This window comes from Ornithorhynchus anatinus, chromosome 20 (assembly GCF_004115215.2).
Source record: "Ornithorhynchus anatinus isolate Pmale09 chromosome 20, mOrnAna1.pri.v4, whole genome shotgun sequence".
NCBI classification, from domain to species: domain Eukaryota; kingdom Metazoa; phylum Chordata; class Mammalia; order Monotremata; family Ornithorhynchidae; genus Ornithorhynchus; species Ornithorhynchus anatinus.
The window spans coordinates 9,116,648-9,139,921 of NC_041747.1; the positions used below are offsets into that span (position 1 = coordinate 9,116,648).

The 23,274-nt window shown below is 43.3% G+C and overlaps 1 long non-coding RNA gene across 1 annotated transcript; it reads right to left on the minus strand.

The window, feature by feature from the left end:
- Positions 1-11,880: 11,880 nt before the first annotated feature.
- On the minus strand, positions 11,881-21,896 carry LOC114805833. Its single transcript, XR_003753872.2, has 4 exons — positions 21,781-21,896; positions 16,639-16,800; positions 15,885-15,986; positions 11,881-12,133 (listed from the first exon to the last, which is right to left on the minus strand). It is a non-coding gene; the product is annotated as an uncharacterized LOC114805833 (long non-coding RNA).
- Positions 21,897-23,274: the final 1,378 nt, after the last annotated feature.

The window sequence follows — 23,274 nt, forward strand, 5'->3', positions numbered from 1 at the left end:
AAGTCCTCAATGGACAACATTTCTACCACTGTTATTACAAGTACTGTAGTAACTCTTTCTACGACATCTGGGCTGCTTGGAGTTCTGCCACTTGAGCCAGCTCTCACCAGGGACAAAATGCCCCTGTATGTTAAACTGATTAGGATTTAGTTGAAAAATCCACCATGACCCAGGTCTCATACCCTTTGAGCATTTCTTAAAGAATGAATGACCGAAAAAAGGGTAACTAGTCAGGTGATAGTAGTGGTCCAGTCTGGTGGTGTTACTATCATCATTATTTTCATTGCAGATCTACCGTTAAGCTTGTTTTGTCGTTATAATGTGCTGTACAGTACAAATTAGACTTGGTCCCTCTTTACCAGGAGCTTCTAATTTGGGTCTCGTTTACACCTGCTAATGAATAACTTCCTTGGGCAGCATGGACAGCCAAGCCAACCCTCAAGAGTCCAGAATTGAGTTATCCAAGTTATGACCAAATCACTTATCTTCTTTGAGTCTCAATGCCTGTGTTGAATGCCGGAGGGATGAACTAATTAAAGATGTTAAATTATCTAAAGGCATTAATCTTCATTACTTCTCAGTGAGATGCATAAGCAACATCAGCCTTATCAAGAGGAAACAATAATAAATATGTCTCGAAATCTCTAGAACATTTCCTGTGAGCCAACTTGTGGCAAGTGCCAAAGGAGGGTAGGAAGGTCAGAGCGACTGAGTGGATGATTTTATCTTCCTCATTAGCTGGATATGCAGAGCACAGGGAACTCACGAGGACGCGGAGAGATGGCATGCAGAGTTTGGTTGAGGGCGACCGTGAAAGAAGCATGGATGAAGTATTTGCATCGTCTCTGACTGCAGCTGATAGGACATTTAGAGAGCTGATCCGTGGACCGTGCTGCTGTTAGACTTCGGAGTTAATTGCCGAAGATAGACCGGCATGGTGTATTGCTATCGATCGATCGAAGGAATTTATTGAGAGTTTTCTGTATCAAGTGTTTGGGGAATTGGTAGGCCCAAGCCCTGCCTCAAGGAGCCTAATGTCTGTCTAGTAGGGGAGACAGACCTTAAAAGAAATTACAGGTAGGGGAAGCAGTTGACTAATAAAGATATGCCCTTAAGTCCTTTGGAGGTGGGGTGAGTATTGAAGTGCTTAAGCAGTATACAAGCAAGTGCATAGCGGATGCAGAAGGGAGGGTGAATAGGGCGGGGAAATGAGGAAGAAATTTGCCTATTCAAGGAGCTTCGTAAAGGAACAAGAGACTAGAAGGCAAAAGCAAAAAGAGCACCAGGCAGACATTTAGCATGACAACCCAGAAAGAGACAACCATTTTGTGTTCACACTGTGGTCGGGACTGTGGGTCCTACCTTGGCCTTTTCAGTCCCTCTAGTACTCATCTCATAGAGGAATTTCACAGTCAGGGGTGTCTTTGACTCTGAGGGACAACTCTCTCCTGCTAGGCAAGTTGGACTCCAAACCTTCGCTTTAGAATGAAATCTCTGCTGTCCAACCTGCTGCTTGTTTTGTGGGAAGCCTACTGTCTTGGAAGAGCTGGTAGCTGAATAGTGTGAAAAGAGTTGCTAATACTTTTAATTGTGTTAGCCATCAAACCCCCAGGGGTCTGACAGGTAGCACTGTGGGATGGAGCCCTAAGGTTTGAAAGGGAATACATTTGCACATAGTTACAATAATTTATTGGACCTACTTTCTATCACGCACTCAGTTTCTGCAGGGCCTTTTTTATCTCTCACACCAGCAGGTGTTCCTTCGGGAAGAAATGCTTTCCTTTGACAAATGTCCATTTAGAATACCGAATTGCACTGGACCATCTTAAATGGCCCTGTTTGAGGTAAGTAATCTGTTGTCATGCAAAAGAATTTACACTTCCTTGGGGTTGGATGGCTTCCAAACTTTCATGGTACCTAGCAACCTGGAATGTTTCATTTCATAATGGCAAAGTCTCCACTTCATAGCTAATGTGACCATAGGGCCCTCTTTATGGAAATCAAATAAGCTCTTCTTGGGAAGGGTGGAGAAAAGCAGATATTTCAAATGCTGATTACAACTTGGATACAATCCTTTCTGGAAGAGATTCCTCCACTCTCCCAGGCTACAATTTCAAATAGATGATTTTTCAACTTGAAATAGGTAGCATTTTTCCTTTCTGCTTTATACAGTCCTATACCCAAGCTCACTTAGGTAGTATGTCTTCTCAGGATTTATAGGACATTATAGATGATGGTCATCGTGGTGGGTGGATTTTGGATTTGTCTTTTAAGGTATAACTCATCTTACCCTAAAGATTCATTGCTTTAATTTCTGAAATTTCATTTTACTCATCCTAAGAACATGCTAATTTGCTGTCTTTTAGGAATGCAAGCCTGCATTAAACTGTTCATTTAATGGTGAATTTTTTTCTTTGGGTTAACTCTCCCTTGTGCATTTCCCCTATGATTTCGCTTGCAACGTGGCTTCGCTATTACAGTGAAGTCTCATTTAATGAAGCCTCAGGAGAATCCAGATTTGTGTGTGTTAATCTGAAAATATGTTTCTTAAATTGGCTTGGCTTTGCAAAAACAAAAATATATTATTGTTAAGGCATTACTATGTGTTAAACATTTCCTCAATTATATTTATTGAGCAGTTACTATGTGCAGTGTACTATTCTAAGCACTTGGGAGAGTGCAGTATAACGGAGCAGGTAGACACGTTCCCTGCAAACAATGAGCTTAAATTCTAATGAGTATGGGGCAGAGCCCCTGTGTTCAGAGAAGAGAGCTGAAGATAATGGGCAGCAGGCTGGGCTCCCCCCAGGTCTGCCACTTGTTTGGGGGGCACTTGTGCCTACATCCTGTGGATCCCATTACCTAAGACTACCCTCTTTTCTTAGAGAAGCAGCGTGGCCTAGTGGAAATAATGATAATAATACTAATGATGGTATTTGTTAAGCACTTACTATGTGCCAAGCATTCATTCATTCATTCATTCAATAGTATTTATTGAGCGCTTACTATGTGCAGAGCACTGTACTAAGCGCTTGGGATGAACAAGTCGGCAACAGATAGAGACAGTCCCTGCCGTTTGACGGGCTTACAGTCTAATCGGGGGAGACGGACAGACAAGAACAATGGCACTAAACAGCGTCAAGGGGAAGAACATCTCATAAAAACAATGGCAACTAAATAGAATCAAGGCGATGTACAATTCATTAACAAAATAAATAGGGTAACGAAAATATATACAGTTGAGCGGACGAGTACAGTGCTGTGGGGATGGGAAGGGAGAGGTGGAGGAGCAGAGGGAAAAGGGGAAAATGAGGCTTTAGCTGCGGAGAGGTAAAGGGGGGATGGCAGAGGGAGTAGAGGGGGAAGAGGAGCTCAGTCTGGGAAGGCCTCTTGGAGGAGGTGATTTTTAAGTAAGGTTTTGAAGAGGGAAAGAGAATCAGTTTGGCGGAGGTGAGGAGGGAGGGCGTTCCAGGACCATGGGAGGACGTGACCCAGGGGTCGACGGCGAGATAGGCGAGACCGAGGGACGGTGAGGAGGTGGGCGGCGGAGGAGCGGAGCGTGCGGGGTGGGCGGTAGAAAGAGAGAAGGGAGGAGAGGTAGGAAGGGGCAAGGTGATGGAGAGCCTTGAAGCCTAGAGTGAGGAGTTTTTGTTTGGAGCGGAGGTCGATAGGCAACCACTGGAGTTGTTTAAGAAGGGGAGTGACATGCCCAGATCGTTTCTGCAGGAAGATGAGCCGGACAGCGGAGTGAAGAATAGACCGGAGCGGGGCGAGAGAGGAGGAAGGGAGGTCAGAGAGAAGGCTGACACAGTAGTCTAGCCGGGATATAACGAGAGCCCGTAATAGTAAGGTAGCCGTTTGGGTGGAGAGGAAAGGGCGGATCTTGGCGATATTGTAGAGGCACTGTTCAAGCACTGGGGTAGATACAGGGTAATCAGGTTGTCCCATGTGGGGCATACAGTCTGAATCCCCATTTTCCAGATGAGGTAATTGAGGCACAGAGAAGTAAAATGACTTGCCCAAGGTCACCCAACAGACAAGTGGCAGAGCCGGGATTAGAACCCAGGTCCTCTGACTACCAAGCCCGGGCTCTTTCCACTAAACCACGCTGCTTCTCAGAGGACAGTCTGAGAATAAGGGTGGGGAGGGGTTTGTACTGTCCTAAGCACTGGAGTAGACCCAAGATAACCAGATCAGACACCATCCCTGACCCACATAGGGCTCCCCGTCTAAAAAAGAGGGAGACAGGTATTGAATTGCTAATTTAACAGATGTGGAAACTGGGGCACAGTGACTTGACTTGCCCATAGTCACACAGCAGGCAGGTATGCAGAGCTGGGATTAGAACTCAGGTCCTATGATTCCCAGGTCTGCGCTCTTTCCACTAAGCCATGCTCCTTCTAAATTAGGGCTTGAGATGCATCCTCATTATCGTAGGTTGATTTGAGGACCAAAGTTGGAACCCAAACTTCAAGGAGAAATATACTCCTAATGATTCTGAAGTGATTTACACTGCACGATCTGTACGTTCTCACACATTTTCTCTTATTCTCATTCTTATTTGGCAGTACGAATAGCCGGACCAGAAAATCTTTTGTTTCTGGATTCTGGCCATTACTTTTCGTACTACCTTTCAGTCTTGGAGGGCTGGCTGCGGATCCCTCCTCTAGGAATTGAGGTATCCTTTAGCCACACGCATCAACAGAGCCTAAAGCAAGGCATCTTGTGGAGGAGAGATTTGTCCTTTCTTGCTAACTTTTCTCTGTACATTCATTTCCGACAGATTCATCCGACTCTCCAATCGGCCAGGGGAGTTCCGTGGACTCTCCCAAGCACATAGTACAGTGCTCTGCACATAGCAAGCGCTCAGTAAGTACCATTGATTGCTTATCACTACTCAAAATACTAAGCTTCCTTCCATTTTTCTTTTTGATATCTTATCTTTTAATTGTATCTCTGAATCAAATTTTTGCTCAAACCTTGGGTTACAAAAGTTGCCCCACTAGCCTGTGCCTCAAAGAAAAGCTCTGTCTTGCCCAAAATGGGGCAGCGTACTTGACTTGCTTTATTCACACCTCACACTCTTCCCTTGCCTCTCCTGCTGGTAGAGAAGATAAAAGCTGTGAACTCCTCAGAAGAAAGAGCCATATAATCAATTCAGAGCATCATCCTTGTTACCATTCTGATCCAGGCATAAGATCTCTCACCAGACAAATATTGGGTTAACTCTGTCTCAGTTGCAAAAATACTCCCCAAATCTTTGTTCTGTCCTTCCTCTCCTGAGTTGGTAAGTTCTGAGGGGGAAGATTGGAGGCCCTGTGCAAATTCTCCTGCTGTCGTGATCCCTTCTAATGATTTCTCTGTCAGCTATTTCGGAGAGAAATCTGTCTCTCGGACATTAATGATGCAAATGAAATTAAATGGGTCATTTCCTTATTCTGATGAGAATTCCCGTGCAACAAAGGCAGTTTGGGAGTAGGCAACAGTGTGAGGGACATAATTTGATAGATTCTTGTCGTGTATCACTAGGTCTAAACAGAGAAATACTCCCTAACAAAATCAGAAGCACACTATCCCAATTTTTTTTTTTTTTTGATTTGTCAAGGTGATGACAGTTTCGTGTCATACTTGCTGTGAGATTAGCATTAGCTAGAGTGCCATCCACTGAAATGGTGCAGTTTGGGTAGGGACCTCAGTTTTCCAGGATTAGCCTAGGCTGGGGAGTAGCTGAGAGTGGGACTATGTGCCAAACACTGTACTAAGCACTAGGCTAGATTTAAGATAATCAGGTTAGACCCACTCCCTCTCCCACATGGGGCGCAGAATCTAAGGAGGAGGGAGTACAGGTATTGAATTCCCATTTTACAGATGAGGAAACTGAGGCAAAGAGAAGTTGCGTGAGTTGTCCAAGGTCACACAGCCGACCAGTGGCAGTATTGGATCGTCTGTCGCCCGGGCCCGTGCTCTTTCCATTAGGCCACACTGCTTCCATTTATATGTACATTTATTCATTTTTCGCATTGATTGGCTATCAGTATCATTCTGTGTTGGGCCTGGGAGCTTCTCACACTAGATTATAAGATCTTCAAGGGCAGTGACCTGTATCTTTCGTATTGTACTCTCCCAGGAGAGATACAATGATCTGGATCCAGCAAATGGTCAGTAAATACACTTGAATGAATGAGTGAACGAGTTCAAGGCTGTCAAGTAGCATAAGAACATCCTTTCAGAAAAGCAAGTTAACTAACTGTTGTCAGTCTTAAATTCCAGCTCTGTGCTGATGCCCGGAGTTCCAAGGATTTGGAATCTATAAATAGAAAATAAAATATGTTCATTTCTAAGGACCAGCATCTACTACAGTTGTAAAATTGTTCAACCTGACCACTTTTAGCAGTGAGAGGAGCTAATGCACAAATTCTTTCTTATGTAAATCTGCCAACTTTATATGCATAGAAAGTTGGAGCTGCAAAACCATTAGACCAGAATATTAATCCTCTCATTTTAGTGGACTGGTAAAATTCAGTCCCAGCTTTTCAGAAGGCAGTATTCATAAACCTATACTGGGCAGCAGCATTGCCCGGATATAGAGACAGAAAATGTTTTGCAGAATCTTCTTCTTATAAATCTTCAAATATGATAGATATTGTTTTCTCAGGAGTACTGTAAATGCATGAAGGCACAGGGTTAGACATAATGACCTTCTTAAGCATCGTGGCCTAATGTAAAAAGAAGAAGAAGCAGCGTGGCGCAGTGGAAAAAGCACGGGCTTTGGAGTCAGGGCTCATGAGTTCGAATCCCAGCTCTGCCACTTGTCGGCTGTGTGACTGTGGGCAAGTCACTTAACTTCTCTGTGCCTCAGTTCCCTCATCTGTAAAATGGGGATTAAGACTGTGAGCCCCACGTGGGACAACCTGATTCCCCTATGTCTACCCCAGCGCTTAGAACAGTGCTCGGCACATAGTAAGCGCTTAACAAATACCAACATTATTATTATTATTAAAAAGAACAGGACTGGGAATCAGTATTCCTGGGTTCTATTCTTGGCTCCTCCATTTGCCTGCTGTATGACCTTAGGAAAGTCACTTAACTTCTCTGTGCCTGAGTTTCCTCATCTGTAAAATGGGGATTAAATACCTGTTCTTCCTCCCCGTAGATTGTAAGCCTCATGTGGCACAGAGACTGTGTCTGATAAATTATATTAACTCAAGTGCTTAGCATATAGTAGTCACTTAAATGCCACAATTATGATTATTCTATCTGGGAGATTACTTAAAAAGGACACTCAATATATTTGTATATTCAATTGCATTTATTGAGCACTTACTGTGTGCAGAGCACTGTACTAAGCACATATATAAATATATATATATGAGTATTCAGTTGTACATTCAGTTGGTATTCACACATACTGTGCTATTTTATCATAGCCTATTGATTCTGCTCTGACTCGGACTCTTGCTCTTCCTTCCTGTTCCCACTATTTGTGCATATTTTGCTTCTCCCATTAGACTGGTAGCTCTTTGGTGCTTACGTTGTACTTTCCCACGCTCCTAGCACAGAACATTGCACTCAGTTTGGTGTCGTACTTGAAAGATGGACAGAGCACTGCAAACATGAGAGGTTCTGAGTACTGAACTGATCATAAATACATCTCCTCCAAGCTCCTGTCACGATATAACTTGTAGAGCCTAAAATGACTTCCCTTTTGACAGGGATCAAGATAGCTTATTGCCAGGCTCCTGGAGAAAGTAGGTAGCTGCAGAGATTTGCACAGTCCCCTTCAGGGTTGTCGTCCACCCACACATTTGCTCAGCTGTGCCTGCTCCACTTGCCAGCTTAATAGGTTGGAGAAAAGGCCCAGTGAAGCCCACCACCACGGCATGGTTGGACATGACCAATTTTAACTTATCATGTCCATCCATGAGTTTACGGGTGGTTGGCGGCCCTGGCCCTATCGAGTTCTACAGTATTAACATAAACAGCAAATGAGCTCCTTTTCAAGGCTCTGTCTGCCAGGCAGGCATCCAATAGTGGCCTAGTGAAAGAGCACAAGCTTGGGGGAGTCTGAGGACCTGGATTCTAATCCTGCCTCTGACACTGACCTGCTGTGTGACATGGGCCAAGTGACTTGACTCTCTGTGCTTCAGTTCTGTCATCTGCAAAATGGGGACTCAATACCTGTCATCCCTCCTACTTAGAATTGGAGCCCCTTGTGGGACTTGACGTCTTCTATCTACACCAGTGCTTAGTACAGTGTTTGGCACAAAGCAAGTGCTTAACAGATACCACGATTGTAATTACTATTTGGTCAAGGAGAAAGCCTCAACTCTATTTGAAGCAAGGCAAGAAATGTATTATCAACATTTTGCAGCTCTTCATTAGTGAAGACCTACCCAATTCTTTGATGTGATGATAGTAATAGTAATGGTTACTTATCATGGCATTCATTAAGCTCTTACTATGCACCAAACACTCTACTAAGGGCTGGGATAGATCCAAGATAATCAGGTACCACATGGGGTTCACAGTCCAAGGAGGAGGGAGGACAGGTATTGAATCCCCATATTGCAGAAAAGGGAATCGAGAAACTAGGAACTTAAGTGACTTACCCAAGGTCACACAACAGGTACAGGGCAGATCCGGGATTACAACTCAGGTCCTCTGAGACCTGTGATCTTTCACTAGGCCGGGCTACTTCTCTTAACCTGTGATGTGCAAGTTAAATTTTACCCTTCGCAGCCCAGCAGAAGTGTTGTTTGGTTGGTTAAGAGTAATTCCTGGCTAAACACTTTTGAATAACAGAAGACTCTAGAAAAAACCTGGAAGGAAAATAGAGAGTTTGGGGAGACCCATGGTTGATCTCTGGGCTTATCTCCTTGAAGCTCCTCCTCCTTTGCTCTCTTCAGGCGTTTCTCCTACTGCCTTTACCACTGGGATGGAGATCTCATCTCCTCCCTGTTCCCTCAGCGCCAGCAACCTGACATCTGATGGAGTTTTCTTAATCTAGATTAACGCCCAATCATCAGACATAAAGTTCTTTAGGGGGTTCTTCCTATTGGGCAATTTAGGATGCAGCATTTAATCTCTCAAATCACCGGAGAATCGTTCTGTTCGCGGAAGTACGCGCTGCGATGGGGTTGCGTCTGCCCGCCTTCTCCTGGGCTCAAGATGTCCACGTATAGAATAAATCAAGGCGGTAGATTGTGCCGTATCAGAGTTCTCTCGGGAGCACTGAGTCACCCTCTCTTCAATCCAGCCTTTTTCCTTAATCCTGAAACAGGCTAGCTTGGTTATTCAACCAGCCTGGATGAACACAGAAGTGAAGAGAGAGGTGGAAAAAGTGAGCCTGCCGAGATAATTGCACTCTTCCTTCTCCAAAGGAAAAATCTCCTTTATCCTTTAGTGCCTCTGAGCAGGTGGCTTCAGCGAGAGCACAGATGGTGGGAAAAAAAAAAGGCCATGCGACATTTTTCAGAGCAATAAATGATCCATCTTTTCCTCCGGGAACAGTTGAGATGATGAGTAGCGGTAGCCCAGGGCTGAAAAAGAAGAGAAGGCCCCACAGCTATCTGTTGAACTTCCCAAACTAGTGAAGGGCACTCTAGGGGTGTTATGTCATGTTTCCTCCCTTTTAGAGAGCAAGGGGAGGGTTAGGAAGCTTGGGATTTGAAGCTGCAGAACAAATGGGCCACAGAGGACCTTAGTGTTCGAGACTGGTGCTGGTCTGAGTAAAATCTAGATATGGATCGACTTCCTCTCCCCTGGGCCACAGGGAGAGGAGGAGGAGGAGGTGTCCTTGGAGACCTCAGAGAATTTGATTTGTGATTTGAACAGGGAATATTTTGTTCTCTGGGTTCCTGGGGATTTAAAGGAGGAGAAACAGGGTGCTTCAGAGAATCAGTCAGTGTGCTCAGGGGCAATCTTATGTTAGGCCTGCCAGTAGCTCTGAGGTTCTCAGAACAAGGGGCCCGTGAACATTTGTTGGGGGGGGGGGGCGCGAGGGGGAGGAGAGAGAGAGAATGTGAATGAGAATGAAAACCAGAAGCAGGGTGCCCGCCATCTCACTCTTGGGCCACTTCATGCTGCTCAGCTGACCCGGACCTGATAAGCATAGGACAACAAGGGGAATTCAGAGCTGAGGCTGGATTTGCCTGTCTGTTGTGGAAGGGCCCACAGGGAGAAGGCTATCTCTACTGTCAAAAGTCTATTGCCTATCTTCCCCAGTTATCAAACCCTGTAGAGGTGTCTGACTTGATTTTGTTTACTTATTTTCAATTCTTGTATTTCCACTAAGGTCTGTGCAAAAGGAATAGGTGCAAAGTTTTTTTTGTTTATTGGGTTTTTTTTAATGGTATTTTTTTAAATGCTTACTATGTGCCAGAAATTGAAGTAGATACGAGCTAATCGCGTTGGACACAGTCCATGTACCACATGGGGTTCACGGTCTTAATCCCCATTTTACAGATGAGGTAACTGAGGGACAGAGAAGTGAAGTGACTTGCCCTAGGTCACACAGCAGAAAAATGGCAGAACTGGGATTAGAACCCAGGTCCTGACTCCCAGACCCTCTCTCCACTAGGCCACGCTCCTTCTCAATTGAATCAACGTGCTGGTGGCTGTAAATTAAAACAGGGTCCTTAATCAGTTGTATTTATTGAGTGCTTACTTTGTTCAACACACTGCACTAAGCACTTGGGAGGGTACAGTAGCATTAGTAGATTTGACCCCTCCCCTCAGGGTCCTTCCAAGTCTAGTGGAGGAGACAGATACTAAGATGAATGGCAGGTGCGAACAAGTGCACCTTAATTTATTCACTGCACTGAATTGCATCAACCCAACAGTACTTGTATCTTATTCCTGTCATCAGGCCTTATGTACACATCCATGCAGTTATTTATTGTACACATCCATGGAGTTATTTATTCAGCTCATTCAACCTGATAGAGTTGTAGTAGCATGGGCTCAGTGGAAAGAGCCTGGCCTTGGGAGTCAGAGGTCATGGGTTCTAATCCAGGCTCCACCGCTTGTCAGCTATGTGATCTTGGGCAAGTCACTTACCTTCTCTGGGCCTCAGTTCCCTCATCAGGAAAATGGAGATGAAGACTGTGAGCCCCATGTGGGACAACCTGATTACCTTCTATCTGCCCCAGTGCTTAGAAAGTGCTTGGCACATAGTAAGCACTTAACCAATACCTACATTATTATTATTAGTATCAGGTTGTATCAGTGCCTGGTACAGTGCTCTGCACACAGTGAGCACTCAAAAAGTAACATTGATAATACTATTCCCTATTACTTTCTAAAAGCACATCTCCAAGAGGCCTTCCCTAAGCCCTCATTTCCTCATCTCCTACTCCCTTCTGCATTGCCCTGGCACTTGGATTTGAACCTTTTATTCACCCCACAGCACTTAATGATAACGATAATACTAATGATAAAAATAATGGCATTTGTTAAATGATTACTATTGGTTAAGCATTGGGGTAGCTATAAATTAATCATGGAGCTCAGAGTCTAAGTAATGTTCACTTACGTACATATCCGTAATTTATATTGTTAACTGTCTCCCCCTCTGGACTGTGGGCTCACTGTGGGCAGGGAACTTGTCTACCAACTCTGTTATACTGTACTCTCCAAAGTGCTTAGTACAATGCTGTGCACACAGAAAATGCTCAGTAGACGCCATTGATTGATTGTTAAACTCTCGTTCTGCTTCCTTTCTTCTCTGTTTAGGGAAATGCTTCTCTTGCTTTCATTGACCTTTTTCAAAACACCCAGAACAAGTTTTGCATTAAGTAGGTGCTAAATAGCAGACATTGAGTGAAGATTAAAGAAACTGGAATTATTTCATTTGAAGAAAGTTTTAATACATGAGAGATTATTCTGCAGAGGATGGAGCCACTACTGGGGACAGTATCCTGGGCTGGCCGGGCCACTGATCTAACCCAGGCTGGGTTGTTTACGTTGTTCCGATCAGTCGTCTTCTGGGCTGAGGATGACTTGCTTAATGACTGCATACTTCCCCGAAAGCCTCAGTAACAGTAGAATATCATTGAGGGAATAGTAGGAAAAGGTAATATAAAATCAATCTGGACTTTAAAATTTCTTGCATAAGGTCTTCATATTGGCCATCCTGAAAATGAGAGAGAGGAATAAGAATGCATGTAGTATTGAAAGCTACCTGAGGCAGAACATTTTTGCCATTATAGGATTGGATCATGCAATAAAAGGGAAATTTATGAGGTCTGTTACAGTGCAAAATAGGCAATGGGGTTTTGTATTATTAAACATCTCTGAATTTTATCATAAAAGCAATTATTTCTCTAAACACGTACAAACTCCAATTTTCCCTTTATATTTTTATTGGCAGAAGACCTGCCTGCCAGATCTTTCAGTGATTTTATATATGTGGCTTATAGTTAGAAAGTACTGCAATAATTTGTATTTTATCTCATCATGAAGTTGGATTTGCATCACCATTATAATCTTGAATGGATACTTTATTGAGGATCAACACAATGCTTAGCCAGAATTTGTTGAGTGGGACCTGAAGAAGTTTATTTAGGCAAATAAAATGGGGTAGATTTGTTAGCTTCATCCAGATGCTGGCAGTGTTATCGCTTTGCACTGCCCTTCTAGAAGGGGGTTGAGACGGGAGTCAAGAGAGGTAGGGGGAAAGGGTGTTGTTTATGGTTCCAGCGTATTGGAGACTCTTTCAGCTTCCCAGCTCCTTTACGTCAGTTATGCCCTTAGAATTTAAACTTTTTCAGGGTTTTAAACCCGGCAATGGTTCTTGCATAAATAAAAGCAACCCAAACGCAATTCATCAGTCATCTTGAGCAAATACATATCTACCGACTCTACTGAATTGTACTCTCCCAAGTGCATAGTACAGTGCTTTACACACTGTAACTGCTCAATAGATACCATTGATGATGATGATCTTGAGGGCTGCAAAAGAATCAATCAATTGTATTTATTGAGCACTTACTGTGTGTAAAGCACTGTATTAAGTGTTTGGGAAAGTATGATAGAGTAAGTAGACATGATCCTTGGAAAGGAAATTGAGTTTCAAGAAGATCATAGAATTCAAACTAGTTCAGTGATTGCATTGTCCAAACATTGAGTTGCTTTCCATGAAATTATTATGAAGCTACAATCATGCCCCCTCGATTGTAAAGGGGCCCCCAATTTGGGGATTGATCAAGGTCCTGTCACAGTTGGCTAGGGTTGATGTCCCAAGTAGAACCCACCAAACCTCTGCTAAGTTACTCGGACCCTGTTCCTTTCTATGTGCCCTGCCTCTCCTCTCTGGATTTTTACTTTGTGCCACCACAAAAGCTGGTTTTCATCATTTTAGACCTGGGCAAAAAATTGGGTTTTGGTCAGTTAGACGGACAGTTGTTCTAACAAATAACCTTCCCAACATTTGTGTTGAATGTTGATATATTCGGTGAAAGATTTTTCATTATGATCACCTTGCTAAAATGAGATTTTTTTCGATTGTTTATACAGACTCCGCTGTCAATTTGCATTGCATAAAGTGTCCTTCAGCAGGACACTTAAAGGAAAGATAAGAGGAAACTGAAATATCTAATCTATTCAGAGGCCTCTGGCTTTCCCTCAAATGACTTGCTTATTGACAAGAAACCTGGACTGAGGGGAGAGTCTCATTTTCTATATCTCCCAGAAACATCTCTCATAGAAGGATGGATTTTGGAGACAGTTTGGTGTCAGGTCTAAACGTAATTTTTTTAGGAGTTGGATTGGCCTCGTGAACTGAAATAGATTTCTTAATTCTATGTCATTATTTTCCCTTCTCTCATCAACAACTGCATCAGAAAGCATTTGTTAGGTATCTACGAGCATATGCAGTTCTGCAAGTTTTATAGGTATGTTTCTTGCAATCTAATAGTTAATAATGGAGGCCTCACAGATGTGGATTGATGTGTCAAGATCAGACAGACAACTAGACAAATGTAGAACAAGAACAAATGCTAAAGGGAATACATTAGTGTGTTTTCTAAGCAAAGGCTGAGGTCATCAAGGTGGGTCGGGGGAGTTTGCAGCCTTTTTTCCCAATTAGTCTGCTTTCTTCTTTTGTCTCTGTACCATTTAAGGAGGGAGCCGACTCTTTGAAGAACTAATATTTCATTCAGGTAAGCTAACACAAGCTCAGCTAATCTGTCAGACAACCACATTTAAATTGATTTGATAATTCCCTCTGTGGTAGTATCAATCAATCAGAGATATTTGTTGAGTATTTACTGTGTACAAGACACTGTACTAAGTGCTTGGGAAAATACAGTACAAGCAACAGGAGCTGCACTTATTGAACCCTCCATTTTGTGCAGCTGTACTAGACACTTGGGGAGGGCAAGAATAGGAAGTGATGCATTCTCAGTTCTAAGGAGCTTACAATCTAATGGGAGAGACGAACATAAAAATATTTTCAACTAGAGTATTGAAATAAATAGGTGAGTACAGATACGTAATTGAATGCTGGGGAAGGTGTAGATAAGTTCGCAAGTGCTGGAGTTGGTCGAAGAGATGATGTGGCTCAGAATGTTGGGAAATTAATAGGGTAAAACCTTGTTGGAGGAGATGGGATTTTTGGAAGGGTGTGAATGAGGGGAATGTTGTGTTCTGTGTAATCAGTCAAGCAGTGGTATTTACTGAGTGCTTACTGTGTGCAGAGCACTTTACTAAGTGCTTGGAAAAGTAAAATACAACAGAGTTGGTGGATGTGATCCCAGCCCACAAAGAGTTTACAGTCTAGAGGGAGAGACAGAAATTAAAATGAATTACAATTAGGGGAAACAGTAGAGTAGAATATGCTGTAGGGAGAGAGTTCCAAGGCAGCGGAGCAGCATGAGCAAAGGGATGGAAGTGAAGAGTAGAGAGTGAGGCTCGGCTAGGCATTACCTTTGGAAGAACCTTTGAGTTAGGGAATAGCTGGTGAAAATTGCAGATAAAGAGGGGACCAGAGGGTGGAGAGCCTTGAAGTCCCCGGAGACTCTGGACTAGAGGCAGTTGAGGCTGGTGATGGTGGGAGAATCAGGAATCCTTGGAGGTAGACTGACTGTAAGCCCAGCTCTGGACTGTTAAAAGGGAATACGTTTGCTAAATTCTTAAGTGTGTGCATGGTAAGCACTCAATAAATAACACTGACTGAGGTAAGACATCCTCTGTGACTAAGTGAGACACATGGCTATTAACACAGGTATAAATGTGCAGTTTTTCTTTCTTCCATTCATTGGCCATCAAGAACAAGAGGCCAGAGAACAGTGAAGTGTGCCGATGCTGTTCTCGCCTGTTCCTCGGTAAATATAGGACACTTAGTGACTCCCACTTCTCTTTGTGTTGCCCCAGTGGAAAGCAGGCTGGTGCTCAGTTTGCTCTTTACTTTTATGAGAAACTCGAGTACTTTTTTTACGAGAAGAACAGGTTGCTCTGTCTTAAAGACGATCTGCTCTGTGTAGTACATGTGCAGAGAGCTCAGAATTAGGAGTCAGAAGACTTGGGCCCAAGACTGACTCTCTCGGAGAATCTTGGGCAAGTTTTACATTTCTCTGGGCCTCAGTTTCTCCATCACTTAACTACTTATTTTTGCTCACTGGGAGATGATTTTGAGAGTGAATTATATTAGCTTTGCAAATAGTTCTCAAAAATAGTTACAACTCCAAAATGTTTATTTGACCTCCAAAATTTGCCTAGGATCACCTAATCTCCCTCCCTGGAATTTTGAACTTCTCTGTCAGTAGGCTGAGAGGAACTCCACTTTCAGCAAATGATCAGAACTTCACAGATTCCCATAAGAAACTGAGGGAAAAAAAGGGAACAAAAGGGAGCGGCTCTGTATTCAATTTTTCTTAAGTCCCCACCTGATTTTCTTTAGATCCATCGTGATTTTTTTCAGACCCTCATCCAGAGCAGTAATTATTTTCATGGTTGAATTAGATGCGTCTAAGAATAGCCTGAGTTTCCTGGAAGAGAAGAGAAGGCTGTTGTATGAAGGAGGCAGCATTGTGTGGAAGAGCTTAGGTCTGAAAGCTGGAGTGCCTGGGTTCAAGTTCAAGATCTGCTACCAGCTTCCTGTGTGACCTTGGGCAAGTCACTCTATCTCAGTTTCATCATCTGCCTTAAATAACACCTTTTAGCACTTATTTTATGCCAAACATTATGCTAAGTGTTGGAGTAGAAACAGAGTAACTGGATCAGACACAGTTCCTGCCTCATGTGGGGCTCAGAGTCTAGCAGGAAGGCATACAGCTATTTAATCCCCATTTTACTTTTGAGGAAACTGAGGGACAGAGAAGTTAAGAGATATGTCCAAGGTCACACAGGAGGCAGGTGATGGAGCTAGGATTAGAACTCAGGTCTCCTGACTCCGAGCCCTGTGCTCTATCCACTAGCCCTTGTTGCTAGCTCAAGGGTTGTTGTGAGAGTAAAAATGTGAATAGTTATATAAGTATGCTTTGGGAATAAAAGCACCATATGCAAACCAAGGTAGTATCATTGTAGTGTGTGGATGTGTCTGTGAGTAATGTGTTGAGGGAAGTGGGTAGTTAGGGTTATAAGATAGCCAAAGTGGATTCATTATGTAACACCAATTGACAATGCCTTTCTGTTTATTACCCCTACATTCTTGGCTCTGGATTTGTCTGGTTTCTCAGAAGCTATCACAGAATCACATTGCATTCTTCCAGTCTTTTCCAAAAAATGCTTCATGAAGTTCACTCCAAATCCAAGACCTATTTGTCCTGGTTTGTGTTATTGGAAGAACATCATGCCACCAAGCTGTTGAAACAAGATGGGAGAACACACAGGGAAGAACTTTAATGTTATGAGCAGCTTTTAAATATAAACCTCAAGCCCTCCGAACAGTGCTAAGCACCCGGATACTTAATAAATCATGGCTGTGAGACTGACTGCTCTTAGGATTTTGTCGACACATGGATGAGCCAAACACAGTCTATCTAAGGCAGACTTAAGAATGTATAGAGTGGCAAAAACACCATTTTTTTTTGCTATTATCAAAAGGATTCTATTGAATCATAAATAAACTTAAAATATCATATAGACAGATGATGTCAAAGTGGCAATTTCAACACAGACCCTTGGAGACCATGGATGGTGTGAAAGCTAGGACTTGGAGATCTGTGGGTGTGTTACAGAATGTTATAGACTGCTAAAGTGAAATAAAAAGCTGTCAAAGTGAGGCTTGAAAAGGGGAATTCTGCCTAGGAACCACTGCAATAGAGGAACCACTGCAATAGTTATGCAAAGAATATCAGTAGGGGAGTTGGGTGGGAAGGTTTGGAATTCCAAGCTGTTTATAATTTTTCAGATCATGATTCCAAGCCACCAGACTGCAGTTAGCCGTATGGCAGTTAGAGCTGGTCTATCAGGGATTTGGAGGGAAGAATCTGAGGAAAAGTTCATGGTACCTTGTTCCTATTTTCCAAACTCTCAGCTCCTAGACACAGACATTTAGTTTAATGCCTGTGTTGAGTTGAGTTGACTACAGTAACCGTCCCCTTTTCACCTCTTTCATCCCTCTTACTTATGCCATGATAGCACTGATAGGTTTGGACATGCATGGACATGGGAAGGTACTCAATATTGAGCTTTGACCCGGTGTTCCATAGCTCTTCCTTTTTGCCTTGTGACATTTCGAGAACGCTGCGTTCTTAGCCCCTGACAACCAAATTAATCTCATGAAATGACATGTATTTACTCTTTGTTGCTTCCCTATCTAGCTCCGAGAGGACTGGGATTGTGTCTCTTTACTCAGTTGTACTCCCCCAAACAAGTGAGTGCTCAGTAAGTTCTACTGATTGATTGAATGGGCCTGTGAGCATTAATTGTTCCTTGAGAGCACATGAACCAAGGTAGTGGAGAAAGACAGGGTACCTGCCTTTCTTCTTCCTCAGCCTTATCTTTATCAGCACTAAAGCCACTTCATCAGACTTAACGGGGGAACCCCTACATTTGGGAGGAAGGTAAAGGGAATTATAGTCAGAGTAAGGGGCATATTGACTGCATCACTAAGGATAATTTCCTGGAACGACTGGCTAAGTGACAAAATGAGCAGCTTTGGTTTTCAGGACCTCTGGAATCATTTTCTCTACTGAGGATTGCCCCATGTGGTCAAACAGAACCCACATGCGAAGGGTTTAGCAAACCCATTTTCTACTGTTGCAAAACTGTTTTCTTTTCAGTCAAGGGCACTCTCCACCTTTTTGAATGCTGACCCTGTTCATTACTTAAGCTGATCTGACCATATCATGCAAATCATCCCCCCAGGTGCAAAGTGGAAGGTGACTCACTGGTGTGGGAGATGTTGTTGGTAAAATATATCACCAGTGAGAGTTAGCCGCTGCTGAGAGATTTGCGGCTTAGTTTCCACTCAGGGGAACCTGCAAAATTGAGGGAAAATTCTAAAAACCTGCGAAGTTAAAAACTTTCCTTGGTGTGGGTGCAAATCATTGGGTCCTTCAAAATTGTACTCATTATTACACATCTTTTACCATAAGTGTACAGAATGTACAAAGACTCTTTTGGGATTTTATTACAGAAGAAGGTTTTGGGATCTGGCCTTGAATGATTTGGGCAGTGGAAATTTAGGGGAAGATTTATAAGAAAGCATCAAAAAATGATGAGAGGCTTAGGAAGAGGTCCTTGATGGAAAAGTGAAAGATAATGGATTTTTTTTTTGGCTTAGAAAAGCATAACTGGGAGGGAGCTTCATAACAGCCTACAGGGTTATTGCATGAGGAATAGTGGGAGGTTTTTCTCTGTTTCCATGAGAACAAGCTATAAAGTGCAGCAGGCAGGATTCAAGTTGGACTTCCTGACTGTTAGGGTTGGGAGAGACTGCTTCTAAGAATGACCATGGTGTTCCCTCTAGCGATTTGAAGTAAAAGGGAGGCCTAACGTCCCTAGACGCAGCACAGGTTTGTTAGGAGCCTTCTTGAGTTCTCTTTCATCTCCATGGTTCTATGATAGTTGATTGTTGCCCCACTGTTTTTCATCCAAGATAGCCCCATGTTTGATCTAAGTTGTTATATTGTTTTGTTGTACTCTCCCAAGAGCTCAGTACAGTGCTCCGCGGACAGTAATCGCTCAGTAAACGTGATCCATTGATTCTGCCCCAACAGTCCAAGTGTCATATGAGTTTTGTTTGCTGCCTTTGTGGGTTCTGTGGGTCAGAGTTCCTGTTTCTCCTGGGCCATGTCACAGAGACTGGGAACCTCTAGGCACACTGATGGGTTGGGGGAATGCAGCGAGAAGGCTTTCTGCAGCTACAGTTGTTTTTGAGATCAGCAGTGCACTTATTCACAGTCCTAAGTAATTTGCAAGAGTGAAGTTTAGATTGGAACTTTCACAAGTGAACACAGAAAGCATTGGCTGAGGAATTTGGCAAAGAATGTAGCCTCAGTAGCTGATAATTGATTTCACTTGACCTCTAGTTGCGGGTACTGAAATCAGTAGCAGTTCCTAGGCTATGGTTCTGTAAATGAGAACCCCACAGCCTTGGGTTTCTCAGTAGATTGATTTCCTTGAAAATGAAAGGTTTGGGATTATCCCTTGAGACTCAGATTCCAATAGCAATGAACAGTTTTGCAATCCACCCCTTTCCCAGAGTTCTCACCCTGCCATCTGATTCATTCCCCCCACGTGGACCTAATTGGTTGACAAATCTGCTTGTTGTGTCTCCACCCTCCCCTCCTCCCCTGGACCAGTGACTCAGCCCTCTTTCTCAGTATCCTTAACTGCTCCCTTTTGGGGAGAGAGGTGTAGGTTCCCCAGCCTCACTAGTGTGAAGGAGTATGGGCATATTGTTAGGGGAAAATGATAACAGTCTCTCACCATCATCAATTCCACCTTCTTCTTTGAGGCTAACGCCCCTGCAGTAAACAAAGAAAATTGGTCGGTGGAGTTGGAATGAAAATCAGGTGTGTCGGGCCAGGGGAAGAGGGGCAGGAGTTTGTACCTCAGATCCAGAGGTGCAAAGAAACGGTGCCAGTGGATCCTAAGACAACTTTGCAGACATGGTGAGTGCTGCTATTAAGAATAGTGAATTACTTTGCTTCTAAAGGGAATCCATGTGGAATGAGCTTAAACGCCCCCAACTTTGAGTCAATTCCTTTGCCTTCTGAATGGAATTGAAATGTATCCTCAGGTCATCTGTGAGCAATTTGTATTAGGTAATTATGGAGCCATGTATAGATCTGGAGAGATAGATAAAGCTCAAAGGATTTTCACCTAAGATCTCTGTCCCCAGAGCTAATGTGGAACTCGATCTGTATCTGGTTAGACAGAGAGAGAGGAATTGCTGTCTGATAAAGAGCTACAGTGATTATGTTTCCAAGTTCTTCATTTTCTCTGGAATGAAGCAAAAAAGGAAGCAGTGGTGCATGATCCCAAGATCTGTCTTTCTTCCAGTATAGCAAAAACCGTTCAATTAAGAAGAAATAGATTTATACTTGAAAATGAATCTGCTGAAAGTGGATTATGACTTCCACTGGAGGGGAGGGAATTGGAGTTCGTGACCTGGAGGAGATATACTGTGGATAATTCAAATAAACCTGAAAGGTTATTTGATTTTATTTCAGGGGTAGCTGGTCATTTTGAGGTGGCAGAGCACTTTCCCTTTCCATTCAAAGAGCAAATGAATCTGACAGCACATTTGGTTGGAAAATGCTTTCCAAAAATAGAGCCAGAAATGCTTCTGGTTTTCACATCCCATTCCAATCTCATGAGTCCTCAATTCCAATCTCACCCCCATTTACAAATTAACCCTAGTGCTGAGTGTCACCCATTCTTTGCAACTGGTTTTGTGCTTTGTTAGCCTCTAGCCCTTTCATTTCCACATGTTCCTGCTGTACTGTGTGTAGGGTCTGAGCGGACCCAGGACACCAGCTGTTCCAAGCTCTTTTACAAGATGAGGGGCCGAGGGTACTCACTGAAGCTTGAAGGTGGCAGATTCAAAATGAGCACAAGGAAGCATTTCTGCATCCAGGGGGTGGTAAACACACGGACTGTATTACTACGGGAAAATGTGCAGGCCGAAAGGAGCAATAAGGTCAAGAGGGATTTGGATAAATTCCTAGACGAGAGGCCCTGTGAGTGTCTATTATTGTCTAGAAACTCTATGGAACAGGTTTTTTGTGTGTGTGTGTGTGTGTGTGTGTGTGTGCGCGCACACAAATGGGGCAAAATTGAGGTTCAGAAAAGCTAGGAATTGGAATAATAGCCGACCCCTCGCTCATGTACTGCCTCTGGCCTGGAACTCCCTCCCCCTCCCTATCAGACTGACCATCACTCTCTCCACTTTCAAAGTCTTGTTGAAGTGACAAGAGGCCTTCTCTGACTAAGCCCTCATTTCCTCTTCTCCCTCTCCCATCTGCATCACCCTGTACCCTTTATTTATACCCTTCATTCACCCCATCCTCAGTCCCACAGCACTTATGGGCATATCTGTAATTTATTTTACCCTATGTCTCCCTCTCTAGATTGTAAATTCCTTGTAGGCAGGGAACAAGTCTACCAACCCTTTTATACTGTACTCTCCCAAAGCACTTACTACAGTGCTCTGCAAGTGCTCAATAAATATGACTGACTGTAGGGTGCTTAAATGAACTCTTAAGCCCCTCTGAGAAATTGTTGACAGTTTTCCCTCAAGATTCAGTTTTCCATTTCAAGGAATAATAGTTCAACTGTTGAATCTCTTCCCTTCCTGTATTAATGTGATTTTAATAATTGAAGTCTCACCTTTGATTTGTTAGGAGGTCTCCATGGTAACCTGGTAGGACACCACTTGTTGGAAGCAAGTGAGTGAGAACTTATCCTCCAGCCCCTTAACTTCCAAAAAGTGCTTCTGTTTGGCACTGATGCTTGAGGGAGGAATGACTCCTTCCTTTGGTTCACAATCAAGATTCCTACCCTAATTGCCTCCCACCTGGTGTCTTCCTGAGCCTCGAGAGAACCTGCTGCCCTCACTTACCCTAATAGTGAGCCAGGGAGAATAGGGTTGACATTATGAAGCAGGCGTCAACTACTCCAGAGTCACACCAAGTGGCAGTACCTGATTAATCAATGACATTTACTAAACTCTTACTGTGTGAAGGGCACTGCACTAAACAGTTGGAAGAATACAATACAAGAGAGTAGGTAATAATAATAATGATGGTATTTGTTAAGCGCTCACTATGTTCAAAGCACTGTTCTAAGCGCTAGGGGCGATACAGGGTGATCAGGTTGTCCCACGTGGGACTCACAGTTTTAATCCCCATTTGACAGATGAGGTCACTGAGGCACAGGGAAGTTAAGTGACTTGCCCAGAGTCACACAGCTGGCAAGCGGCAGAGCCGGGATTAGAACCCATGACCTCTGACTCCCAAGCCTGGGCTCTTTCTACTGAGCCACGCTGCTTCTCACAAGGAATACACAAGGTATCTCACAAGGTATACAAGGAACTCCTAAATTCAACCAGTCTCCTTCTCTTCTCTTCCTGCCCGATGGTTCTGAGTCCCTGCCACTTTCCCAGAGCCCACCTGGTGGCAGTTCCTTTCCCACATGGGACTCACAGCCTAAAGGGGAGGGAGAACAGATATTTAATCCCCAATTTACAGAAGAGGAAAATGAAGCACAGAGAAGTTAAGTCACTTGGCCAGAGTCCCTCAGTGAGTGAGTTGCAGAGTTGGGTTTAGAACCCAAGTCCCCTAACTCCCAGGCTCCTTTCCACGAGGCCACCCTGCTTCTTATGATATTTTATTTTTAATAAGTTCTAAAGAACCTGAAGAATATATACATCTATAAAATGAACTATTAATTTCTTTTTCCACCTCACAACTTGCTTCCAGAATATCGCTTCTAAAAATAGTGGGTATGGGCTAGATGACACTTTCTTCCAATAAGAAGAGAGAGGAAAAGGTGCTTATGACAAATCGAGAACTACTGCCCTAATAGTTGTCCTGTCCAACCTGTTTTCATGGAGAAGTCGGATGCCCTAATTTCAGAAACTCAACTACTACTGTAGATCCATCTTGAGGGAATATCAGGAAATACAAAAGGAGGGAGGGTGGATTTCGTGAACAGGAAATAACTCAAAATAAACTAAAAAAAAGAATTCCAAGAATATGTATTCCAATCTGTTTTATTATTCTGATTAGTTCTTCTGCCTAAAAAAATTAATTCTTACTAGGTAAAGAAGGCTAAGGTGTGATGAAATGTCAGGAACCATCATCTTAATTGATGATGAAAAAA